Source organism: Somniosus microcephalus, chromosome 3, assembly GCF_052327205.1.
Source record: "Somniosus microcephalus isolate GS21.2 chromosome 3, FLI_Smic_1.0, whole genome shotgun sequence".
In the NCBI taxonomy this organism is placed as follows: Eukaryota; Metazoa; Chordata; class Chondrichthyes; order Squaliformes; family Somniosidae; genus Somniosus; species Somniosus microcephalus.
Genome location: NC_140989.1, coordinates 31,742,172 through 31,768,445, shown reverse-complemented (window position 1 = coordinate 31,768,445; position 26,274 = coordinate 31,742,172).

Sequence of the window (26,274 nt, the reverse complement as noted above, 5' to 3'; positions counted from 1 at the left end):
GGTATTCCTCCTGCTTGGATCGGATCACCCACGAGAGTGGGCTCTGTTATTTAGTCAATAAAAACCTTTAGTCACCTTCGTAACTCTTCGCCTTTTATTGGAGGAATTGATAGGTATATCAGACAGTTTCCTAGAAGTAAAGGGAATTAAGGGTTAAGGGGAGCGGGCAGGAATTTGGACATGAGTCTAGGTTTGGATCGGTCATGGCCCTGTGGGTAGCGGAGCGGGCCCAGGGGCCGTGTAGCCTGATCCTGCTCCTATTTCGTGTGTCTAATTCTGTTAGATTCAGGAGATGGTTCTGTGATAGTGGATTGGCGGTTAGGATCAGATCAGCCATGATCTTATTGAATGGCGGAGCAGGCTCGAGGGGCCGATTGGCCTACTCCTGCTCCTATTTCTTATGTTCTTATGTAATGAAGCAAACTGAATGCTTGAACTATATTACTAAATCAGTACAGTACTAATCTGAAGCTTTTGTGCTCAAGGTCGATGGTGCTCCAGGGCTGCTGCACCTTGAGTATTGCATGCTGGTGTCCGAGGTATTAGGGAAGGATGCAAGCCCTAGAAATGCACAGAAGCATTTATATAGGACCTTTAACGTAGTAAAACATTTCAAGATGCTTCACAGTAGCATTATCTATCAAAGGTTGACACCGAGCCACGTAAGGAGATATGACAGATGACCAAAAGCTTGATCAAAGAGGTAGGTTTTAAGGAGCGTCTAAAGGAGGAAAGAGAGGTAGAAAGGCGGAAAGGTTTAGGGAGAGAATTCCAGAGTTTAGGGCCTAGGCAGCTGAAGGCACGGCTGCAAATGGTGGAGCGATGAAAATCGGGGATGTACAAGAGGCTAGAATTGGAGGAGCGCAGAAATCTTAGAGGGTTGTGGGGCTGGAAGAAGTTAGAGGTAGGGCGGGGTAAAACCATGGAGTTATTTGGAATCGAGGATGAGAATTTTATCTAGGCGTTGCCTTGAAACCAGGTGTAATGGAGTGGTAAAGTTGGTGGAAATCAGTTGCACATGATTTTTGCCCACTCTGCGAATCGCTGATGGGGATGGGCAGAGGTGGTGTCTGCCCAGAACAGGGAGGAGCTTGATGCATAAATTTAAATAAGGAACTTGATTTTGCATCATCTCCACAGCTATGCTAGTTCCTGTTTATGCCCATAAAACTTGGGCACTTGGTGAAGCTAGGTGGCATTTTCAAACAATACTTCATCTTGTAGGAATGGAGGTTCCTATCGAAAAGACTGAGTTCGACTCAGGCAATTAAAACAATGAACTTTAATGGAACAAAACAGGTTTTAACTAGAAACTGCTGGAATACATCGAATACAGGTCTGCTCTCCTTGAAGGCTCCACGAGGACTGATCCCCTGGTCTGAAAGCTGATGTCATGACGTTCTTCCCGCCATTGGGGAATCACGTGACTAACGGCATGACGTCATCACGTTGAAACCGCGCTGTAAAGGTAACGAGACATTGTACAGTCAAACAGTGTAATTAAAGGTACAGACACAGACAGTAACTACATTGCTGTTAAAGGAATTATATACAACCGCTGAGTCCTTTGGTGGCTCCGCCACATGCGCCCCCCCCAGAATTGTCTTTAACAGAAAAAGTGAGACGAGGGCGAGGTCTGACAAGTCTGTCTGATCGACTTCGATAACCTGGCAGAGGAAGTTGATGACCAGTGGTCGAGCTGGCAGTCGAGTGTGGTTGAGCAGGCGCTGCGAGCGTGGTCGAGTTGACGGGCGGCTTTGGTTGATCTGGTGCGGCGGCTGCGGGCGGTTGGCCACGTTTCGGTGGTTGAGCGATGACAACTGGGTGGTCCAGGTCCAGGTGAGCCGGCTTCAATCGGTCCACCGAGATGTGATCCGGCTTTCCTCCAATGTCTACCGAAAAGGATTTGTCTCCTGGTTCGATGACGCGGAAAGGACCAGTGTAAGGGGGCTTGAGCAGATCTCAGTGAGCGTCATGGTGGATGAATACGTACTCAGCATTCTTCAGTTCCGCTGGCACGTGGGAGTTCTGTAAGCCGTGATTTGATGTAGGCACCGGAGCGAAGCAGCTGGCCGCTTCCTGGTGGCTAACAAGTTGCTGGGAGGCGGACCATGGCTCTGTGGGAGAAGGGAGGAAATCCCCTGATACTCGGAGAGGCTGGCCGTAGACGAGTTCAGCTGAGGACGATTGCAGGTCTTATTTGGGCGCCGCACGAAGACCCAAAAGGACCCATGGAAGTCTGTCCACCCATCCTGCACCTTGGAAGACTGGCCCGAAGGGCGGCTTTAAGCAACCTGTGGAATTGCTCACAAAGGCCGTTCGCCTGTGGATGATGGGCGGTGGTGCGATGAAGTTTGGCACTGAGCCCCTGAGCCACAGCGTTCCAAAGCTCTGAGGAAAATTGTGGCCCACGGTTGGAAGAGATGTCCGCCGGTACCCCGAAACGGGCAACCCAACAGGAGATGAAAGCTCTAGCGACGTCTGCCGAAGTGGAGGAAACCAAAGGAATTGCCTCTGGCCACCTAGTGGTGCGGTCCACCATGGTGAGGAGATGAGTATAACCCTGAGAAGGCGGAAGCGGCCCCACAAGGTCCACATGCACGTGGTCGAAACGACGCTCCGGAACAGCAAACGTAGCCACTGGAGCTTTAACATGACGCTGGACTTTGGCCTTCTGGCAGACTACGCAGGTATTAGCCCAGTCACGGACATCGAGGTGCATACCTTTCCAGACGAACTTCGCCGACATAAGCCGTTGTGAAGCCTTCATCCCAGGGTGCGACAACCCGTGTATGGCATCAAACACCTTCCGGCGCCATACGACCGGCACGATAGGTCGGGGAACGCCCATGGAGACGTCACAAAGGAGCGTGGCGCCTGTGGCCTGGAAAGTGATGTCGGTCACTTGGAAACTAGAGGGGACGGTTCTGTATGATTGGACCTCAGTGTCTGAGGCCTGATCTGCAGCCATGAGGGCGTAGTTGATCCCCAGATGAACTGCGTGGACCGTCGCACGGGAGAGGCAATCCGCCACCAGGTTGTCCTTACCAGACACACGTTGAATGTCCGTGGTAAATTCGGAAATAAACATCAAGTGACGTTGTTGACGAGTGGACTACGGTTCGGTGGTCTTGGCCATGGCGAACGTAAGAGGTTTGTGGTTGACAAAAGCCGTGAAGGGACGTCCTTCCAATAAGAACCAGAAATGGCGAATGGCGAGGAAAAGGGCCAGTAGCTCCCGATCGAAGGTGCTGTATTTTTTTCATTTTTCCGTAGTTGACGGCTGAAAAACGCCAGCGGTTGCCATGTGCCGTTGACCCACTGCTCTTGCACTGCGCCGATGGCGTAGTCTGATGCGTCCGTGGTAAGGGCGATGGTGGCACCTGGAAATGGGCGCGCCAGCATGGTTGCATTGGCCAAAGCGCTCTTGGTGTTGACGAACGCCTGGTCCATCTCGGCTGTCCAGCTGATTGGATCCTTACCAGACTTGCCCTTGAGGGCCCCGAACAAGGGTTGCATAAGCTGAGCATCCTTAGGGACAAAACGGTGATAGAAGTTGACCATCCCCAGGAACTCTTGCAAGGCCTTGATGGTTGGCGGGCGCGGGAAAGAGGTAACCGCTTCCACCTTCGTCATTAAGGGGACGGCGCCGTCCGATGTTATGCGGTGTCCCAAAAAATCGATCTGCTGCAGGCCGAACTGGCACTTGGCCGGGTTGATGATTAAACCGTGCTGGCTGAGGCGCGTAAAGAGGGTATGCAAATGGGAGATGTGCTCTTCCTTGCTAGCACTGGCGATGAGAATGTCGTCAAGGTAGACGAAGAAGAAGCGTAAGTCTCAGAGCACGGAGTCCATTAAATGCTGGAACGCCTGTGCTGCGTTCTTCAAGCCAAACGGCATCCACAGGAACTCAAAGAGGCCGAAAGGGGTGATGACTGCGGTTTTAGGGATGTCTTGCGGGTGCACGGGAACGTGGTGATACCCCCGGACGAGGTCAACTTTAGAAAAGATAGAATTTCCCGCCAAATGGGCCGAGAAATCCTGAATATGCGGAATCGGGTACCGATCAGGAGTGGTGGTGTCGTTTAGGCGTCGGTAGTCACCGCATGACCGCCAGCCGCCGCCCGGTTTCGGAACAATGTGGAGAGGCGAGGACCAGGGACTATTGGATCGGCGAATGATCCCGAGCCGCTCCATTGTGTCGAACTCCGCTTTCGCAGCTGCGAGCTTGCCGGGTTCAAGCCTTCTAGCCTGCACATAAACCGGGGAGCCAGTAGTGGTATGATGATGTTCAACACCATGCTTCGTTGCCGAGGAGGAGAAAGTGAGCCTTGTCAGCTCCGGAAACTCACCGAGGAGCCGAGTGAAGTCATCCGGAGGAGGGAAGGCGCAGGCAATAGAGCGCGACACGGAGCTACCATGGTAGCACGGAATCGAGTGGAAGGTGGTCGCGTTGATCAACCGGCGGTGCCGGACATCGACGAGGAGGCTGTTGGTACACAGAAAATCCGCCCCTAGGATGACCTGTGAGACTGTGGCCGTGACGAATTCCCAACAGAAGTGCTGACCGCCGAAACAGACTTGGACCCGCTGCTTTCGGAAAGTTCGAATTGCTGCGCCATTAGCCGCTACAAGGGAAAAACTGAGGTTCCCAGCCTGCATATCGAGCTTCGACACAGGTAGAATGCTACACTGCGCCCCGATGTCACAAAGAAAACGTCGACCCGATAGGGAATCGGTGATATAAAGAAGTTTCCCCGTAGATCCGACGGCCATCGCAACCCCGGAGCGCCCATTAGACCCGGTCCTCCTTCGCCAGGAATGCTGCAGGAGCTTTGTTGTTTTTTATTTGGGGCGAAAAACTGCAGGGGGAGCGGCAGCGTCATGCTTTCGCACCAAAACGGGCGTGGTAGGAGCACCAACCCGCTGCAGGAGGAGCTGGAACCGTGTCTGTGGGGGATGGGCGCCTCGTGGCCGCGCAGCACTGCTGGGTTACCGTGAAAATCTTATCGGCTTCGGCAGCAAGCTCGGCGCAGTCTGTAATGTCGGATCTGGGTAGGGCAGCCTGTACCTGCTCCAGCATTTGGTAGAGGAAAAGCTCCCGGAAGAGGAAGCATTCCGGTTCGGCACCCAAGAGCATGAGCATTTGGCTCATGAGCTCGGACGGTTTGGAGTCCCCAAGGCCAGGCATCGTGATGAGCCGGCGAGCGCGCTCTGACTTCGAGAGCCCGAAGACCTGAAGCAACCGCGCCTTAATCGCATCATACTTGCTGTCAGTAGGAGGACTACCGAGGAGGCTGATGATCCGTGAGGCAGTTGCGCTGTCGAGGGCGGAGACCACGTAATAATAACGGGTCTGATCCGCGACGATGTTCCTGATGGCGAACTGGGCTTCAGCCTGGATAAACCAGGCGTCTGGTTGTTGCTCCCAGAACTGTGGCAGTTTCAGAGTCACGGCGTTCGTGTCCATGATGAATCTTTCACGAAAATTGTTCGTAGAAGTTGGGGTCACCAATGTAGGAACGGAGGTTCCTATCGAAAAGACTGAGTTCGACTCGGGCAATTAAAACAATGAACTTTAATGGAACAAAACAGGTTTTAACTAGAAACGGCTGGAATACATCGAATACAGGTCTGCTCTCCTTGAAGGCTCCACGAGGACTGATCCTCTGATCTGAAAGCTGACGTCATGACGTCATCACGTGATTCCCCAATGGCGGGAAGAACGTGACTAATGGCATGACGTCATCATGTTGAAACCGCGCTGTAAAGGTAACTAGACATTGTACAGTCAAACAGTGTAATTAAAGGTACAGACACAGACAGTAACTACATTGCTGTTAAAGGAATTATGTACAACCGCTCTGAGTCCTTTGGTGGCTCCGCCACAATCTTGTGTTTTTTTTTTACTGCTGCAGAAAGTGATTTGATAATTTGAGACAGTGTGTGAAGGGGGGGTTGTAAGATGGATTTTTGTTCCATCATTTTTTTCTACTTACCTACTCATTTGTACTACGAGGTTCATTTGAAATCCCACCTTACGCAGCCTACTTGAAGGAAGAAGACGACAGCGATACTGGTCGAGGTGAAAGAAATCAGAGAAAAGCTAATCGGAATCATCCTTTCTAAGTGTATAGGCCAAGGAGAACATCCCTGCGCTTAACTTAAGAGCAATGCAGGCAAGAGGCCATGCTTCACGAAGAGAAGTTACAAACTTGTGCCACATGCTGCAGGATTACTTAGTCAGTCTCCAGGGCAAGCAGCTGTGCATGTTGCAGTAAAGGTCTTCCAGATCACTACATGGAACAACAGTAATATCAGCCAACCACCAGTCCATACGCGTACAACACACAAATGATTGCTATATTAGTTGGCAAAGCAAAGGCCTTCTTCACTTTCCTTATGGATCTGGAAACAGAAGAGGAGCCTAGATTCTGCCCAGGTTGTAAGATTTCCTAAAGTTCAGGGTATCTGGGATTGCCCACATTGGCCCCCCAATTGCAGCCTTCATGAATCGCAAGGGTTTCTATTCCATCAATATGGGTGTGTAGGTCAATGTCCACTTTCCCAGCACCTGTTATAATGCCACTACCTTATGCCAGTCCTCCATTCCCCATTGCTTGACCCTGGATGACTGCCAGGTTGCCGGCTGCTACCCACTGCAGGCCTGGCTTATGACACTGTTTTCCATCTGCATACATCTGCTGATCACAAATTTAATCAGGTTCATGCTTCTTTGAGAGTCATCATTGACCAAGTGCATGGAATATTAAACCAACAATTCCAATGCTTTTTACAGGCTTGGTACTTTCTGCCAGTAAATGTATCACATATTGCTGTATGCTGCAATTATGAATAAACAGAGTTAATGGGGGTGGGGGTGGGTGGAGAGAGAAGGACACTCAGCCAACTCAGTGAAAAAAACTGAGGATGCATTTGGTAAACAATAGTTGCCAAAATGTGAGTCCTTCGTATAATGAGACTTTAATCTCCTTCCATTAATAATCCTTCCAAATCACTTCATTATTCCCTGTAAATATGTACCCTCAGCATGACAATCAACAACTACTCTCCAACTGCTAACCAGACCATTCATCTCACCACAGGTTCCTTTTCTCCAATGTCATTACAGGAACATTTTCTGGGCACAATGTCAAGGAAGTACCACCCACATTTCATTGTCCTCATTTCTCTTGCCAATTGTTACCACTTCACAGTGTTTGCCTTGGTGCCTGACTTTCTAATATGGTGCATTGGCATGCTCAATGATTGGTTGGACATGGGAGCCATCAGTCCGCTGTGTCGCAGTCAAAGGCTCCTGAGGTGGCAGTGGTTGTCGGCCTCTGTGATCACGGACCCGAGATGGCCCTTCTGGAGACTGCACCACTTCAGTAGCTAACAGGGCAACCTGGTGATGCAGGCATTAGTTGAGGGGTTTCCAAGGGGTCAGAGATGTTATCATCCAACGCGACAGCAACATCCATGACCATTCCATCCCTGCTGCTTCTACTGGACTCGCTCCACATACCCACCGATCTGCAGGAGAACAGGCCAAGAGGAGCACATAGATCAAAGGTGGGTAATTGGAGTTGAGGTACAGATCAATCACGAGCTAACAATGGCAAAACAGGCTCGAGAGGCTGAATAGCCTACTTCTGTTCCTATTGAACTAACTGAAGCCCCTAACCATTTGAGCTCCTCGCCCATCTGAGGAGGAGGAGTTAGTACAGCTCAGGAGCTGCCTGGCAACAGTATTAGCATTCACAAGACACTATTACTGACATTACAGGCCCGGTCATGTGGAGAGTCTGTTGCAGGTGACCCTGGAATTATCATAACTTCCATGATTGATTGTGGAGTTTTAATCCTGTGCATCAGAACCCCACCTATACTAGTTGTGGCATCCTCAACACTTGTCGTCCTGTGTTAGAAACACTCTCAAATGCTTGGAGCAGTCTTATCATTGCTTAAAAACATCCTTCTTTTAAAAGTTGGGCTCTTCAAAGTCTGCAGCTATGCCCTCTTCAGCTGAGAATAAACATCCTGAGGGCATGAAAGGTACAATATAATTGCAAGTTTGTTGTTTCTCATCTTGCTTTCTGAAAAATCCAAGCATGAATGCCTGCTGTAATTTTACACTATTTTAATTTCTATTTGAGTTCTCACTCCAACGAACAGTATCTTTGTAGAGTGGATGCTGGCTACAAGTAATGACACCATGGCAAAATTTTGAAGGGGTTAAAATTCCAAGATATCAAAGTACTTTGGGCAAGTTAGTGTTCGGGTTGGTTGGGGGGGGGGGGGGGGCGCGCGGGGAGAGTTAGGTCTGAAATAATTCCCTGAATTTGGAGCGCTGAGTTCAATTTCTAAAGTAGATGTTTTATAATGGCTGACTTCAACGGTCTTGTGCCTTGCACTCCCAACATAAATGAGCCTTTATTTGGCACCCCACTCTATTCCTAATAAGTACAATTTTCTTTCAGCAAGGATGATCAAATAATTTGTGAAGCACACTTGATGCTTTGCTGACTACAAAGAAAAAATTATTGTATTGTATTTTTACAAATTCTGTAGTGGCTCTTAGCTTGTCAATGTTTGAAGCCAGACTTAAAGTTTGATTTTTTTTTTTAATGTGAAAAATCATAAGCACCGTGCAATAAAAATGTTCAATGTCTTCATAAAATATGTACATAATCATTCTTGGAGAATTAAATATAACCGAAAGGGAAGCATCAATTCTCAAGTCCCTCTATGCTGTGTATTTCTCCTCACCCAAAATTTGGTACATGATTAACTCCTAGGCCTCTGTGGTACTTGAGTTAGCAACTAAAAAAGGACACACTTTTTTAAAAAAAACTACAGGGAGGCAGATCCTGCAAAGGCTCAGTTCACATAGGAACTCCTAAACCTGGGCCTTGCTACTCCATGCATTATTGCAAAACATTTTAATAAATAAAACGAGGAGCTTTTCATCAAAACATCAATGTGGAGGAGAGAGCACTTCATGCAGCTGTAGAACAGTGAGATTCCAAATCAAATTGAAGCATGTTTACTCACCCTCTCAACTTTTACATAGGGAGGCCAAGATCATTTTGATGTTTTAACGAGCAACAATTATTCTGATTAAACATCAAAGTTTTGTATCTACTTGGTTCACACACTTCCTCCCTTCACATGCCTCAGACCGGTTATTGACTTGACCCTGCTCACTCCTGCACCTTCTTTATTAGAAGACAGGAACCTGAATCAATTGATGAATGCAGACATTGCTGCTGATTTATATGTAGATCACACTACGATTGTACACAGCTACAATACAATAGCAAAATACTGCGGATCCTGGAAATCCGAAATAACAGAAAACGCTGGAAAAACTCAGCAGGCCAGGCAGCATCCGTGGAGAAACAGAGTTAACGTTGGATTCTGCTGTTAAGAGATGCATCCTTCACCCCTATTTGGTAGGATTACTTGCTGAACATCTAGTACAGTTTTTTTTTTGCGTTGTATGCCTAATCAATAAGGAAAGAAACAAAGCCAGAAATCACATACCAGTGTGGCTGAATCACTGAATAAGATTTATCTTGGGCTGCAGCTATACTGCACGAGCAGTCCGAGACCGGTAGCTGTAGTGTGCAAAACGCAGGTGACCAGACCAGAGTTGTATTGTGGGCTGTGCCTGGCTTCAAATTGCATTCTACCTGCTATGCGAGAGCTTTCTGTATACAGTATATCCATGTGCAAAGACCCATTCCCAACAGCTATTTTGCAATGTTAGAAGATGTGTGCTCTTTCTCATTAAAAAAACAAAACTCTGTACTGTAGGAACGGAGGTTCCTATCCGAATAATGAAGTCCAACGCAGTGAAACGAAATAATCAAGCTTTAATATACAAATAACTTTAACTAATAAAACTACAAGAGCAGATGTAAGCAGGTCTGTCCAGTTCCACAGCCTCTCCAAGACTGCCACTAAATACTGGAACCCGACGTCATGACGTTCTCCGCGTCAACTGGGGGTCACGTGATCGGCGTCATGACGTCATCACGCGGAAATACAAGAAACTACACACAGCTTAAAGGTGCAGTCCTCAACTGCACTACAGAGTAGTTAAAGGAATGATTATTGTTCAGTGTCTCTTGGTGGCTCCGCCACAGGCGCCCCCCCCAGAATTCTCTAACAGACAGCGTCAAACGAGCAGGAGGTTTAATGATTCTGCCCGAACGACTACGAACTTCAGATGATGGAACGTTGGAAGATGAGCCAATACTTGGTTGTGTCTGAAGCGGTACATCTGGGGTGGAGGAAACAGTAGCAGGAGGTGTAGACAAGGATGAAGCTGAAGCAGGCAATTTAATAGTAGACTGCTGCATAATTGGTCTAGCAGCCAACGGTGGTCGTCCACGACGAGGTGGCTGAGCAACAACCACTGGTTCACTCCGATCCAGATGGGCTGGTTTAAGTCGGTCGATGGAGACGGTATCAGACTTACCTCCTACTTCGACCATAAAATATTTCTCTCCCGCAGCGATGACACGAAACGGTCCAGCATAAGGTGGTCTGAGTGTATCTCTATGAGCATCCTGCCGAATAAAAACATAATCGGAACATGAGGCCTCTGTAGGTTGCGATGCGAGGTTGGAATAGGCAGGAAATTCTTTGCCACCTCCTGATGCTGAAGGAGCTGCTGAGCAGGCGACCACGATTCTGTATGTGGAGGGAGGAAATCCCCTGGTACTCGAAGTGCTTGACCGTAGACTAACTCAGCCGATGAAGCCTGGAGGTCATCTTTGGGGGCTGTACGAAGGCCTAGCATCACCCAAGGGAGTCTATCCACCCAGTTGGAACCATGCAAGCTGGCACAGAGGGACGCCTTTAGAGACCGATGAAACCTCTCACATAAGCCATTTGCTTGCGGATGGTAAGCGGTGGTACAGTGCAGCTTGGTACCCAAGCCCTGTGCAACTGCATTCCACAACTCTGACGTAAATTGTGGACCTCGGTCAGAGGAGATATCAGATGGCACTCCAAACCGGGCCACCCACGACGAAATGAATGCCCTGGATACGTCCGCTGTAGTCGTAGCAACCAAGGGAATCGCCTCTGGCCACCTGGTAGTACGGTCCACTATTGTCAGGAGATGCATAAAACCCCGCGAAATGGGGAGGGGGCCCACTAAGTCCACATGTACATGGTCAAACCGGCGTTCAGGCACTGGAAAAATGGCCACTGGAGCCTTAACGTGACGGTGGACCTTTGATTTTTGACAGTCCACGCAATTGTTTGTCCAGTCCCGAACGTCTAAATGCATTCCCTTCCAAACAAATTTACGGGACATAAGTCGTTGTGAAGCTCGCATCCCCGGGTGTGATAAGCCATGTATAACCTGAAACATCATCTTACGCCATTCGACTGGCACAATGGGCCGGGGCACTCCCATGGATATGTCACACAAGAGCGTGGTTCCTGCCGATTGGAACATAACATCGGCTACCTGCAAGCTGGAAGGCATGGTCCGATACGCCTGAACTTCAGGATCCGCCAGCTGTTCTTTCGCCAACCCGACGAAATCGATTCCCAGGTGAATTGCCTGGACTGGGGCACGCGAAAGGCAATCAGCCACAAGATTATCTTTGCCAGACACGTCGTAAATCCATCGTAAATTCAGATATAAATGTAAGGTGGCGCTGTTGCCGGGCTGACCACGGCTCCGCCGTTTTGGCCATTGCAAAAGTGAGCGGTTTATGGTCCACAAATACAGTAAACGGACGCCCTTCTAGGAGAAAACGAAAATGCCGGATGGCCAAAAACAAGGCCAGCAACTCCCTATCAAAAGTGCTATATTTTCACTCATTTTTACGCAGTTGGCGGCTAAAAAAGGCCAATGGCTGCCAAGTCCAGTCAACCCATTGTTCCTGAACTGCCCCGATGGCGTAATCGGAGGCATCGGTAGTAAGGGCGATGGTCGCGCACGGGAGTGGGTGTGCAAGCATAGTTGCATCCGCCAATGCCGCCTTGGTGTCCAGGAATGCTTGGTCCATCTGTGGTGTCCAAATGATAACATCTTTACCCGACTTCCCTTTAAGCGCTTCGTACAGTGGCTGCATTAATTGGGCTGCCTTGGGGACAAAACGATGATAAAAATTTACCATCCCCAGGAACTCCTGAAGAGATTTAAGTATATGAGGCTGCGGGAATGCCGTAACTGCCTCTACCTTAGTGGCCAGTGGGACGGCGCCTTCTGAGGTGATCCTATGCCCCAGAAAGTCAATGCTGGTTAACCCAAACTGGCATTTGGCTAGATTTATGATGAGGCCATGTTGGCTGAGACGGGCAAAGAGTGTACATAAATGAGCCATATGCTCTTCCTTATCTTTACTAGCAATGAGAATATCATCCAAGTAAATGAAAATGAAAGGAAGGTCCCGTAACACACAGTCCATAAGTCGCTGAAAAGCCTGAGCTGCATTTTTCAATCCAAACGGCATGCGAAGGAACTCAAAAAGGCCAAACGGTGTGATGACCGCCGTTTGGGGGATGTCTTGAGGGTGCACAGGAACTTGGTGATATCCACGAACGAGATCTACTTTGGAAAATATTGAGTTGCCAGCCAAATGAGCCGAAAAATCTTGTATATGCGGTATTGGATACCTATCCGGCATAGTGGCTTCGTTAAGGCATCTGTAATCCCCACAAGGCCTCCATCCGCCACCTGGTTTAGGTACAATGTGTAGTGGGGAAGACCAAGGACTATCGGAGCGTCGGACAATCCCAAGGCGCTCCATAATCTGAAACTCTGCCTTTGCGGCTATAAGCTTTCCGGGTTCCAATCTTCGTGCCCGAGCGTAAACAGGCGATCCCGTTGTGGTGATATAATGCACCACACCGTGCTTCGCAACTGCTGCCGAGAATGTAGGCCTGGTGAGCCCCGGGAACTCGCCAAGTAGGCGCCTAAACCCTTCCTGCGATGGAACCGCACAGGCAACCGACCAGGAGACAGCAGTACTGCGGTGACAAGGCACCGCATGGAAAGTACACGCATTAATGAGTCGACAATGTTGGACGTCGACCAGAAAACCATAGGCACAGAAAAAAATCAGCCCCCAGGATGGCCTGTGATACTTTAGCCGTTATAAATTCCCATACAAAACGTTGACCTCCAAGAGTTAAATTAACTGTCCGTTTACCGAACGTGCGAATGGCCACACCATTGGCTGCCTCGAGGGAAGGGCCGTGACCGCCGGATTGTAGATCTAGCTTTGAAACTGGCAAAATACTGCACTGAGAACCAGTATCACACAAGAATCGTCGCCCTGTTCTGGAATCAGTAATATAGAGGAGTTTTCCTGCTGAACCGACTGCCATGGTGAAGTGGGTGTGTTTGTCAGCCCCTGTCTTCTTCATCGAAGTTTGTGAGCCTGCTGGAGATTTTTTTTCAACAAAACTGCAGGGAGGACGGCAGCGTCGAGCCTTGGCGCCAAAACGGGCGTGGTACACACACCAGCCTGCTGGAGGAGGGCTGGACTTTGCTCGCATAGGAGAAAGACGCCTCGTGGCTGCGCAACTCTGCTGTGTGACCATAAAAGTCTTATCTGCCTCTGCAGCCAGCTCGGCACAGTCCGTAATCGTAGAACTGGTCAAGACTGCCTGAACTGGCTCGGGTAGCTGGCAGAGGAAGAGCTCTCGAAATAAAAAACATTGGGGCTCCGAATCCAAAAGCGTGAGCATTTGGCTCATCAATTCTGATGGTTTTGAGTCCCCAAGACCGGGCATAGCGATAAGCCTGCGTGCACGCTCCGACTTAGCTAAACCAAACACCTGTAGTAAACGATCTTTTAAAGCTTCATACTTGCCCTCTGCCGGTGGATTCCCCAGGATGCTGACGACCCGTGAAGCCGTGGCGCTGTCCAGAGCGGAAACCACGTAATAATAACGGGTTGAATCCGCTGTAATGTCCCGGATAGCAAACTGGGCTTCTGCCTGGAAAAACCATGCTGCTGGTTGCTGTTCCCAGAACTGCGGCAATTTAAGGGCAACGGCTTTCGTGTTCATTGTAAGTATCTCGAAGAAAGTTGTCCAACGAGCTCGGGGTCACCAATGTAGGAACGGAGGTTCCTATCCGAATAATGAAGTCCAACGCAGTGAAACGAAATAATCAAGCTTTAATATACAAATAACTTTAACTAATAAAACTACAAGAGCAGATGTAAGCAGGTCTGTCCAGTTCCACAGCCTCTCCAAGACTGCCACTAAATACTGGAACCCGACGTCATGACGTTCTCCGCGCCAACTGGGGGTCACGTGATCGGCGTCATGACGTCATCACGCGGAAATACAAGAAACTACACACAGCTTAAAGGTGCAGTCCTCAACTGCACAACAGAGTAGTTAAAGGAATGATTATTGTTCAGTGTCTCTTGGTGGCTCCGCCACAGTACTAAGTTTCTAATGAAAGTGCTCTGGTGGTCTGTTTGAGCACATTTAAACCTAGCCTCACAGTAAACTGGACTTGCATTCTACCAAGCCCATGCAGTGAGAGGCAGTCTCCTGGAGTGGGTGTCACACCACTTAGTTTTAATGAGTTTCAGAGTCAGGTCATACTTGACTCTGGATTATACTGCCACTTTGGTGTTCGGGTGCACCTTAAACCACTTTGCATCAATGCCACTGTGCCAGTAACTGTAATCCTACAGGGTTTTATTTTGCACATTACGGACGAGGCGCCATTTGCTCTTAGGTGGACAGGGCAGTATTCAGCAAGTGCGGAAAGTTCTCCTGGTGTCCCGGCCAATATCCATCACTAAACCAACAACACTAAAATAAACAAATTATCTGGTTATTTATCTCATTGCTGTTTGTGGGACCTTCCTGTGTGTAAATTGGCTGCCACGTTTTCCCACATTACAACAGTGACTACACTTCAAAAAATACTTAACTGGCTGTAAAGTGCTTTGGGATGTCATGAGGTCGTGAAAGGCGCTATATAAATGCAAGTTCTTTCTCGCTTTCTATTACCTTGTGGACCCCAGTGCTAAATGGAATATATAAAGAAAGTTACTTTATCACCTTTTTTTATTATTATTTATTTATTTATTTTTTATTTTTTATTTTTACAGAGAATGTACAATGGGGAATCAGCAGAATACCAACTGTTATTTAACTACAAAAAAAACCTAAGTGGGAGTTGGACAGAGGGAAATTGGCTGTGGAACGTAGGTGGGCAGGGCTGCAGTAGCCGATTGTGGCGGTGGATTGCTTGGGGCAGGGAAGTTGGGAAGAGATCTTGTAGAAGTTTGGTTTGAAGGCTTTTCCTTCAGAAAACAATAGACTGTGGAGAAAGCTGGCTCGAGGGGGTAACAGCCTGCCTCATCCCTTATTGAAAACAGATTGAAACATGAAGACCCACAGCATCTATTGCGATTCCATTTTTTCTGCACAATTTTATAAAACCATTTTGCCTCTCAATGGTTTCAGACATTCCTGTAAGCAGAACTTGTCCCATACGATCCAGAAACAGTGCATTTTTAGAATCATCTGTCATTGCAGAGTTACGTGATCCTTGAGGATCAATAATTATCCACAGTAGTAATCTTCTTAAAGATGGTTCTATGCTAGTACACTATTTAAATTGTCAGACATTTAACCACACCAGACTTTCAGGAGAAAACTGCCAATATATTTATTTACAATTAAAATAGTGATATAAAGCACTAAATGTTCAGCACATACCAGAGAGCATAAATATAAAAATCCAAGTACAACTAAGAGTCTGTAAGGGGTTAATCTGCTATTCTAATAGTCTTTTGTTTGAAAAACAAAATCCCAGTTGCTGATGAATTTAATAAGGTTTTCTTCTCTTACCATTGTGGTATCGTGTTGCACAAGCGAAGAGTCTTCTACGAGTCAGAAAAGCAGCAAATACAAGTTTTTAATCCACCTAATTCCTCTGAAGTGAGGTTTCCAGCTAACATTTACATCATAAGAACTGACAGCGCAACAAACATCTAAAATAACGTAGTAACAACAGAAAACGCTGGAAAAACTCAGCAGGCCAGGCAACATCCGTGGAGAGAGGAACAGAGTTAACATCTCAGGTCGAAACCCTTCTTCAGAACTGAGAAAAAAAAAGCAGGAAATGAAACAGATTAAAAGGCCAGTTTGGGGGCTGAGAAATGGGGGAGGGGATGAAAGAACAAAAGGGAAGGTCTGAGAGGTGAAGAGACATTAAGAGATATTCAAGGCGAGACGAGATGGTAATAGGACAGGTAAAGAGACAAAGGATGGCTCTAGATAGAGTGTGAAATGCGCTGGCAGGATGAGAGACAGCTGCCATGTGGGAGAGAGAAAGGAAAAGGCACAAACCAAAGGTGTGGATAAAAAATATATAAAAATATAATAGGGGCCGAGGTTATGATCTGAAATTGTTGAACTTGAGTCCGGAAGGCTGTAAAGTGCCTTGTGCCTTTTCCTTTTTCTCTCTCCCACATGGCAGCTGTCTCCCATTCTGCCAGCGCATTTCACACCTAATCTAGAGCCGTCTTTTGTCTCTCTACCTGTCCTATTACCATCTCGCCTCGTCTTGAGTATCTCTTAATGTCTCTGATGAAACGGAGGTTCTGAAGAAGGGTTTCGACCCGAAACGTTGACCCTGTTTCTCTCTCCACGGATGTTGCCGGGCCTGCTGAGTTTTTCCAGCGTTTTCTGTTGTTATTTTGGATTTCCAGCATCCGCAGTATTTTGCTATCGTCTAAAATAATGTATATTGAAACAAGTATGGGACACATTCATCTACACAGGTTCCTCCATTCCGCCGTCTGTCACATATTTCTCGACAAATATGAGTTTATAGCCAAAGCGTCATAATATAATCCTAATGGACAACAAACTGAATACAAGAACCCCTGCTATTTGTCAAATTCAACCATCTGTAATTTAAATTAGTGAAGCAAGATTAGGATCAAAAGGAACCACCATGATTTTGATAAGCTGCTATTTGTCCTCAAATTAAAATGACAACTAAGCATTTGTAACATACACAAGAGGGGCAAGTGTGTTATTGTTTTGCTAAAAAAATTAAGCGATCATACACGATCCCATTGGAATAACCTGAATAAAAGCTTATTCCCCCAACAACCTCTGAAAATAATTCAGTGTTTGTCAAACAAATGTACAGAAATGTATTTTGCAGCCTGAAAATGTGTCACAAAATGTACAAGCTCAGGCTCATCTGTCTGAAACACGTAAAATCCACCTTCCACATAATGTGGGTTGATGTAGACCCAAGACCAACCACGTAACTTCATCGAGCTTATCCCGAGTCTAAAACATTTCCATCTAAGGGCTAAAAGATCACTGTACTTTGTTATATTATTCTGCCCAATGTAAAATAGTTCAACTTACGTTTATTCCTACCACCAGAAAGATGGGAAAAAAAACTATGGCATCGAGACAAAAAGGTTCTTTGCATAATTAATTTTTCCGAGGCATTTCATTTGGATAACAGGCTGGTAAGGCTTCAGCTCATTTACACCAACCTCATTCAAGGCGATTTGGGTTTATAGATTGCATTAAAATTTAATTTCCATTCATTTCAATGCCTTTATACAAGCTGTATCTTCCTCGGAAGGGCGTCGAGGCAAGTTGCTTGCAGGTGAGCTAGAGCTCAAAAGGAATTGTGTTGGTATGCAGACAAGGACAAGGAGACTTTGTTTTAAACTATATAGAAAGGTGCAACAAGTGCACTGAATAATACCTCAACCTCTACTGAAAGTACAGTTGATTTAGTCCGGAGACATGGCAAATACTTGTGCAGTTTTAATCTATACACATGAACAGATTATATTCATAAAATAATCCTGTGAAATTATCCTGGTTTGGCAGGGAACATTTGCAACACATCAGTTCAGGATAATGTTATGTCACTGGATCAAGCACCTCCATCTACTCAAACTGTAAATTTAAAAAAAAATCAATTTAATCTTCCCCAAAATGTCTCCAAGCAAATTATAGGTCCAAGATTTTAATACAATATCTACCTATATAATTAAAAAAGTCTTCTGCCTAGCCCACATAACACCTTAAATGTCTATGTAGTAGAGAACATCTGCCTGATCATGAGCAGAACAATTTTTCTTCCAATAAAAAAATTCTCATGTCACACTGGTTGAGAGGGCAACCTGCAACATGTCTCTATAATGTCGATCCTGGTCACACTTTTAAAGAGGTGTACACCACCAGCAGCATGGAGTGAATCAGCTACTTATTTTTCCACTTTGGTACAATTCACCTCTCCTGCAGTGTAGCTGACAAATTGCAAACATAATTTGAATCGTACCACTTTGTGGCAAGACACATAGGAGCACCAATGCACTGCGTCATCCTAGAAAAGAATTTCTCCCCTTAAGGAGCACGAATCTGCAGCTGAAGTTCATTTCTAACTTTTTTCCCCCCCAAGTTCCATCCCCTGCCTCCTCCCTTCCAAATTTACACACACCATTTCCCAACCAAGGACAAAATACAGGTTGCAGGGGTCGGCCAGCCGAAAATACTCCTTCGCAGTCACAGGGACCAGTGGATGAACAGATTGACAGTTCCCCAATCTGAACATCAAATTACTCAAGAGGGTGTTGGGATGGGATTGGGGGGGAGGGGAAAGAGGTGAAAAGTACAGCAACGATCAATGTGATGGAGAAGAAAACAAAGACAAATTAAACGGAGAGATAAAAGTTCTTCCTACTGGATTAGGGAAAAACAGGCAAATTAAACAGGCAAAACATAAGACAGTAATCCAAATACAATCAGTGTTGGGTCATGGGGTTGCACACATACAGTTTCTCATAGAAAGCTCCTGTCTTGGCAGTATTGTCAGGGAAGTTAAGAGAAAAATCTTTTAAAATGGGCAAAAGACAATTTTTGAAGTTGAAAAATGGGCGACAAGACATAATCTACATATCCACAAGAACAACAGTTTTGCCATTACTTCTTGGATTACAGTGTTTGAGGCAGTGACTAGGAAACCTGGGCCATTAGTTGTATGTACCTAGCTATCCGTAATATATTGAAATGCTTGCATCCAGCATGCACAGCCAATGTCATGATTTTCCATCATGTTTGAGTGGCGCACCGGAGTATTACTTTTAACTGGAAGGTATGTATGCTTTTCATTAGTTAGCGTTCGGTCCTCCCAATGCTAGGTGGTGCTGCTGCAATTCCAAAATCCATCTCCTAGGTCTGATTTTGCCGATGCTAGGTGGCACTGTTATCTTTCCCAGGCCCACCTATGAACCTGCGGGTAAAAGTTTTAAATTTTTTAAATTCTAGATTTGAGTGAATTCTTCCACCACCACCCCCCCGGTATTTCCTTGCTGCCACCATGGTTCTCGGGCCACTGCTGCTTCCATTGGCCTTTTACCACTCCCATCACTCCCTTGATCCTGCAGCCTGTTTTTTGGCTCTCCATCTGTACCTGGACTTACTTCTACCCAGGAAGCAGTACTTCTTCCACCGCTATTGCAGGCCTTGCACCAGCCACCTGCCCTCCCACTTCTGCTCTTTGTGTCAACTCCCAAAAGGAACCAGCACTCTGCCACCATTGTTTCAGGCATCTGCCTGGCCAGTGTCCATCTCTCCTCCCTACCCCACCAGGAGACACCTTGTCCTAACATGTACAGGGAAGACAGGTACGTGACAGAAGAATATGAACAGGGTTAGGCTGCAATTGGTCCTCACAGTTGAACAGCCTGTTGACATACATTGCCCAAGCTCTGAGGTGAAGAATGGCTACTTGGGCAAAGTAGGAGAGGGTAGTTGGTGCCCACGGAACCATATCCCAGCAGGAGTCATCACCTTCAGGAGGTAAGGGGACAAAATTGGGAAAATAAACATATGAAGAATTAAGTCCATTTCCAGTTTAAAGAAGCTTGAGACCCTCTCAGTCCAAGAAAGCCACATTTGTTTTTAACAGACTGCATCTTACAATGTGAACAGTTTAAAGGCCGTGCTGCAAATAAACAGACATAAAAATAATTAAGTATCTTAAAAGAGGGAAAACCCACAAAACAAAATGAACTCGGTTTAAGTCACGATTTTCTATTTTTAAGAGCAATGTAAATCACATGTTGTAATCTCAAAATACATGGCCAGTGATGGAAATTACATGATACACTTTACAACAAATAGTTCCATCTTCAAGTTACAATTCTCTGTACAGGCTGTAACATTTTAAACCAATACAGTAATAAAATTACTATACTTTGTGACATTATGGTGGACATGTTAAAATATTTCTTGAACAATGCAATAAGTCTTACACGATACAAAATGAATAAAAACATTTAACAATTCACACATTAAGCACTCAGCTCCAAAGAGGTGCAGCTACCTCCAAGACTACAGAGCTCAGTCTTACAGATTGCTGAAATTTTAACAAGCCAATCATTTGAATTTACAAAAACAAAAAAGAAAATTAAAGCCAAAATGATTTGCTCTACATACAGCACAATCTACATTAAATAAATAACATTTCCAAATCATTAATTTTTATAATCGTGTACTGATCCAGCCAGTAACACACTGCTATTGTCTAGCGCCTTCTATAATATAATTATGCGCCATGATACAGTTCAAGTTTAAAGCTGGCAACTTTAGAGATATATATTAGTTAAAAGTTGCTATGCTAAAATTTAAGGCCCTTTTACTAAAGTTTTAAAAATGATTACATCATTCAGGCTGAAGGATAAATTGACTGGCAAGTCCCCGAATCCAACATGCCAGAGCATTTTTACAGATCAACACAGATCAGTTATATCAAAGAAGGATAACAGTGGTTGCTCACTGCTATTTACATAAAAGGACAACTTGTTAAAAGCAGAACCAATGCAAACATAAAGACAAAACAAAAACTGAAAGCTTGAAATAAAAACTCGTAATCCAGAACTGAATAGCAGGTCTCTGCCACATAAATGTTAACCTAGCGTTCTCTTTCAGATGCTGACCAACCTACTGTGCAATTCCAGCATTTTGGTGTTTTTGTAAAAGAATCAATTACCTACACAATACTTGCAAGTGCCAACAAATTAGAACGTATAGGAGAGATCTGTTAAAGAAGCAAGGCTTAAAGTGCTATGCAATGACATTAAGGGGCTGAGATAATGACTCATGAGTCATGATCTGCTACAACCAATGGTGAACTTTGTGCGTGTGTACCTTTGTGTAGAGACCTGCCCTTTTCTTCACAAAATGTTTTGCAGTGTTTCGTAAAAACTAATTATATGGGCTTGAATTAATAATTTCTCTGAACACAAGAGAGGGGGGGAGGGAGGGAGGGGGGGGGGAGGGAGGAGGAGGGGGAGGGGGGGAGGAGAGGGGGGGAGGGGGGGGGAGAGGGGAGGGGGAGAGGGGGGAGGGAGGGGGGGGAGGGAGGGGGAGGGGGGGGTGGAATACCATGAATGTTTAAACTATGAAGTATATGCAGATTAAAATGTTTTCTATCCATGATAAATAATTTCCTTTTTGGGAGAAAAATTACTGCGATTAGCAACTGTTTGGGCAAACTATGGGCAAATTATTTTGGACGAACTGGTTTGTAACTTATTTTCCTCGGATTTGTTTTTCTTCCTGAATTTAATGTATTAAACATTTTGACAGCAGGGGCAGTCTGACAGGAAAAGATGTCTACAGATGGATAAATGACTGGAAGAGGGAAGTGTTCTCAACTACAATACATTGATCTGCCAATTTTACAAATCTCACTTTTTAAAAAACTGATTATCTTTATCAAAGATGATACTTGCCAGAATAATTAAATACTACATACTTTTGTTTCTTTTTTTAACATTGTATTGGCTGTTAGATGCTGTAATGAGTTGCTGCTTTGCCATAGAGATACTTTTAATCACAACATTTTCTATATGGACAATTAAATTTTTAGTTCTGAAAGTAAATTCCTTAGATTTGCAAGTGTAATTGATCAAATTTTTCACACGTCAGTTTAAGGTTTTAGAAGCTGTGACATCAATTCCCATCTGTGGATGATATCTGCAACGTTCTCAGTGACTATTTTTCATGCTGGCTTCGACATTTATTTCGTCTCTTCTGGGACTGCAAGCTATCTAAACAGTGGCAGGTGCTTTTGAGCTTTGCTGCGTTGCCTCTGGGGCAACACATACAGGGTTGGCCAGTTTTACAATTCCTTCTGATGCTTCAGTTTTGAACCTGAGGGGGAGCTGCCGCTGTCGGATGTGCGTTATATTCAGGAGTACCTTCGTGGCTGGCATGAAAACAGTTACCATATGAAGGCAAGAGGCTCGAGTCTCCCAGCCTGTGCCATGGCTTCCCGGGATTGCTGTTTACAATAGAGCCGCTTCTGAACAATACCTTTTACGCACCTAAACAATGACCCGGAATTTGCCGTCAGCAGCGAAGCGAAGGCATTTGCTGCTGGCCCCGAAGTACGCTCCGCACAGGGACAGTGCAGCCAGTTTGGGAGCGCTCAGTGACAGAGCGCACCTTCGGGCTTTCCGCATGCACCAAAACCCGAAGTTGCGGTCAGTTTCAAAGGCGGAATGACGGCGAACGCTGGCAGTGCGCCGTCATCCCCACCGCAAATTCCGGGCCGTTGTTGCTGCTGCACTTCTGGCGAAGTTAACGGTGGGAAGAGCGCGAGCCCCTCCAAGGAAATTCCTGGCCCACAGGGGCAGATCCTGCCTCATCAACCTCCTTGAATTTATTCCAAGCACTGAGATTGCAGAATGAATTGGATTAAAGATCTTCACAAAAACTCTTACATAAGCTTTGAGCAGCGGGTATCCTAAGTAATACTTGGATGTGGGTAAGGAAGTGGTTGAAAAAGGAAACGGCAGGTAGTAGTTAGAACAGGTTGGCGGAAGTAGTAATGGAATACCTCGAAGGGCCGGTGTTGATACTCCGATTTCTGATCTGCATAAATGAACTGGAAGTGCAAAGTAAGTTGGGCAATTTTGCGGATGATAATGAACTAGAGCGGATAGTAAGGGCTGATGAAGCAGCCTTGTTGCTGCAGACCGAGGTGATGTTTACAAGTAAGTAGAACTGTGGCAGATGAAATTCAGTACTGACCTTGCAATTTAAAAGAAGAAATGGAGGACATAATGAATGGTATCAAATTAGGTAAGGAAGAGACTGAAGAAGAGCAGAGCTCGAACACAACAATGTATTCCATGTTAAGTCATTGGAAAGGAGGACAGCATTCGTAACAAAATAGACGAGTTAATGGCACAAATAACTACATATGGGTATGATCTTGTGGCCATTACAGAAACATGGCTGCAGGGTGACGATGCCTGGGAATTAAACATACCAGGTTATTTAACGATCAGGAAGGACAGGCAGGAAGGGAGGGGAGGTGGGGTGGCTATGTTAATAAAGGAAGGAATCACTGTAATACAGAGAAATGATATTGGGTCAAAAGATCAGGATAATGAAAGAGTTTGGGTGGAGGTAAGGAATAATAAGGGGAAAAAAACACTAGTGGGCGTAGTCTATAGGCCTCCGAACAGTGGCAACTCTGTTGGACGGAGTATCAATCAGGAAATAGTTGAGGCTTGTAATAAGGGAACATCTATAATTGTGGGGGGTTTTAACTATCATATTAATTGGACAAATCAAATTGGGCAAGGCTGCCTTGAGGATGAGTTCATTGAGTGTATTAGGGATGGGTTTCTTGAGCAGTATGTAACTGAACCGACCAGGGGGCAAGCAACCTTAGATCTGGTCCTGTGTAACGAGACAGGATTAATTAAAAATGTCCTAGTAAAGGATCCCCTTGGAATGAGTGACCATAACATGGTTGAATTCCAGATTCAATTAGAGGGTGAGAAGGTTGGATCTCAAACAAGCGTGCTAAGCTTGAATAAAGGAGACTATGAAGGTATGAGAGCGGAATTGAGTAGAGTGGATTGGGAAAATAGATTAAAGGGTAAGACGATACATGATCAGTGGTGTACATTTAAGGAGTTATTTTACAACTTCCAAAAAATATATATTCCACTGAGAAGAAAAGGGTGTAAAAGAAAAGACAGCCATCCGTGGCTAAGTAAAGAAATTAAGGATAGTATTCGACTAAAAACAAGGGCATATAAGGTAGCCAAATCTAGTGGGAGGATAGAGGATTGGGAAAACTTTAAAAGACAGCAAAAAATAACAAAAAGATTGATTAAGAAAGGGAAGATAGATTATGAAAGTAAATTAGCAAAAAATATAAAAACAGTAAGAGTTTTTATAGTTATATAAAAAGAAAAAGGGTGGCTAAAGTAAATGTTGGTCCCTTAGAGGATGAGACCGGGAAATTAATGGTGGGAAATATGGAGATGGCAAAAACACTGAATGAATATTTTGTATCAGTCTTTACAGTAGAGGACACTAAGAATATCCCAACACTGGACAAACAGGGGGCTATGGGGGGGAGGAGCTAAACACGATCAAAATCACTAAGGAAGTGGTACTCGGTAAAATAATGGGACTCAAGGCGGATAAATCACCTGGACCTGATGGCTTACATCCTAGGGTCTTGAGGGAAGTGGCGGTAGGGATTGTGGATGCATTGGTAATAATTTTCCAAAACTCCCTGGACTCGGCAAAGGTCCCGGCAGACTGGAAAACTGCTAATGTAACACCCTTATTTAAAAAGGGCAGTAGACAGAAGGCTGGAAACTATAGACTGGTTAGCCTAACATCTGTGGTAGGTAAAATTTTGGAGTCCATTATTAAGGAGACAGTAACAGGACATTTGGATAATCATAATTTAATAGGACAAAGTCAGCATGGTTTTATGAAGGGGAAGTCATGTTTGACAAATTTGCTGGAGTTTTTTGAGGAAGTAACGTATAGGGTGGATAAAGGGGAACCAGTGGACGTAGTGTATTTAGACTTCCAAAAGGCATTTGACAAGGTGCCACACAAAAGATTATTGCTTAAGATAAAAAATCACAGGTTGGGGGTAATATTCTTGCATGGATAGAGGATTGGCTATCTAACAGAAGGCAGAGAGTTGGGATAAATGGTTCATTCTCAGACTGGCAATCAGTAACTAGTGGTGTTCCGCAGGGGTCAGTGCTGGGTCCCCAACTCTTTACAATCTATTTTAACGATTTGGAGGAGGGGACCGAGTGTAACATATCAAAGTTTGCAGATGATACTAAGATGGGAGGGAAAGTAGTGAGTGAGGAGGACATAAAAAACCTGCAAGGGGACATAGACAGGCTAAGTAAGTGGGCAGAGATTTGGCAGATGGAATACAATACTGGAAAGTGTGAGGTTATGCACTTTGGCAGGAAAAATCGTAGAGCAAGTTATTATCTTAATGGTAAGAAACTGGAAAGTACTGAAGTACAAAGGGATCTGGGGGTCCTGGTGCACGAAACTCAAAAGGTTAGTATGCAGGTGCAGCAAGTGATTAAGGCCAATGGAATGTTGGCTTTCATTGCTAGGGGGATAGAATATAAAAATAGGGAGGTATTGCTTCAGTTGTACAAGGTATTGGTGAGATCGCACCTGGAATACTGCGTACAGTTTTGGTGTCCATACTTGAGAAAGGACATACTTGCTCTCGAGTCAGTACAAAGAAGGTTCACTCGGTTAATCCCGGGGATGAGGGGATGGACATATGAGGAGAGGTTGAGTAGATTGGGACTCTACTCATTGGAGTTCAGAAGAATGAGGCGATCTTATTGAAACATATAAGATTGTGAAGGGGTTGGATCGGGTGGATGCGGGGAGGATGTTCCCGATGATGGGTGAAACTAGAACTAGGGGGCATAGTCTTAGAATAAGGGACTGCTCTTTCAAAACTGAGATGAGGAGGAACTACTTCACTCAGAGGGTGGTAGGTCCATGGAATATGCTGCCCCAAAAAGCTGTAGAAGCTACATCATTACATAAATTTAAAACAGAAATAGACAGTGTGGTAAACCACGTTCACTATCGTATCACTGTTAGTAGTTAGCACTGTTCACCACTGTTCGTTATAACTGTATCACTGACCACTATTGTATCACGGTACGAGGTCGCCTCTTGCCACACTGCTATACCTGGGATGACCACTGCCGACTCCGCCTTGGCTCCACCCACCAGGCCAGGTATAAAGGTGAGCGACTGGCTGGTATTCCTCCTGCTTGGATCGGATCACCCACGAGAGTGGGCTCTGTTATTTAGTCAATAAAAACCTTTAGTCACCTTCGTAACTCTTCGCCTTTTATTGGAGGAATTGATAGGTACATCAATTTTATTGACTAAATTTAATGA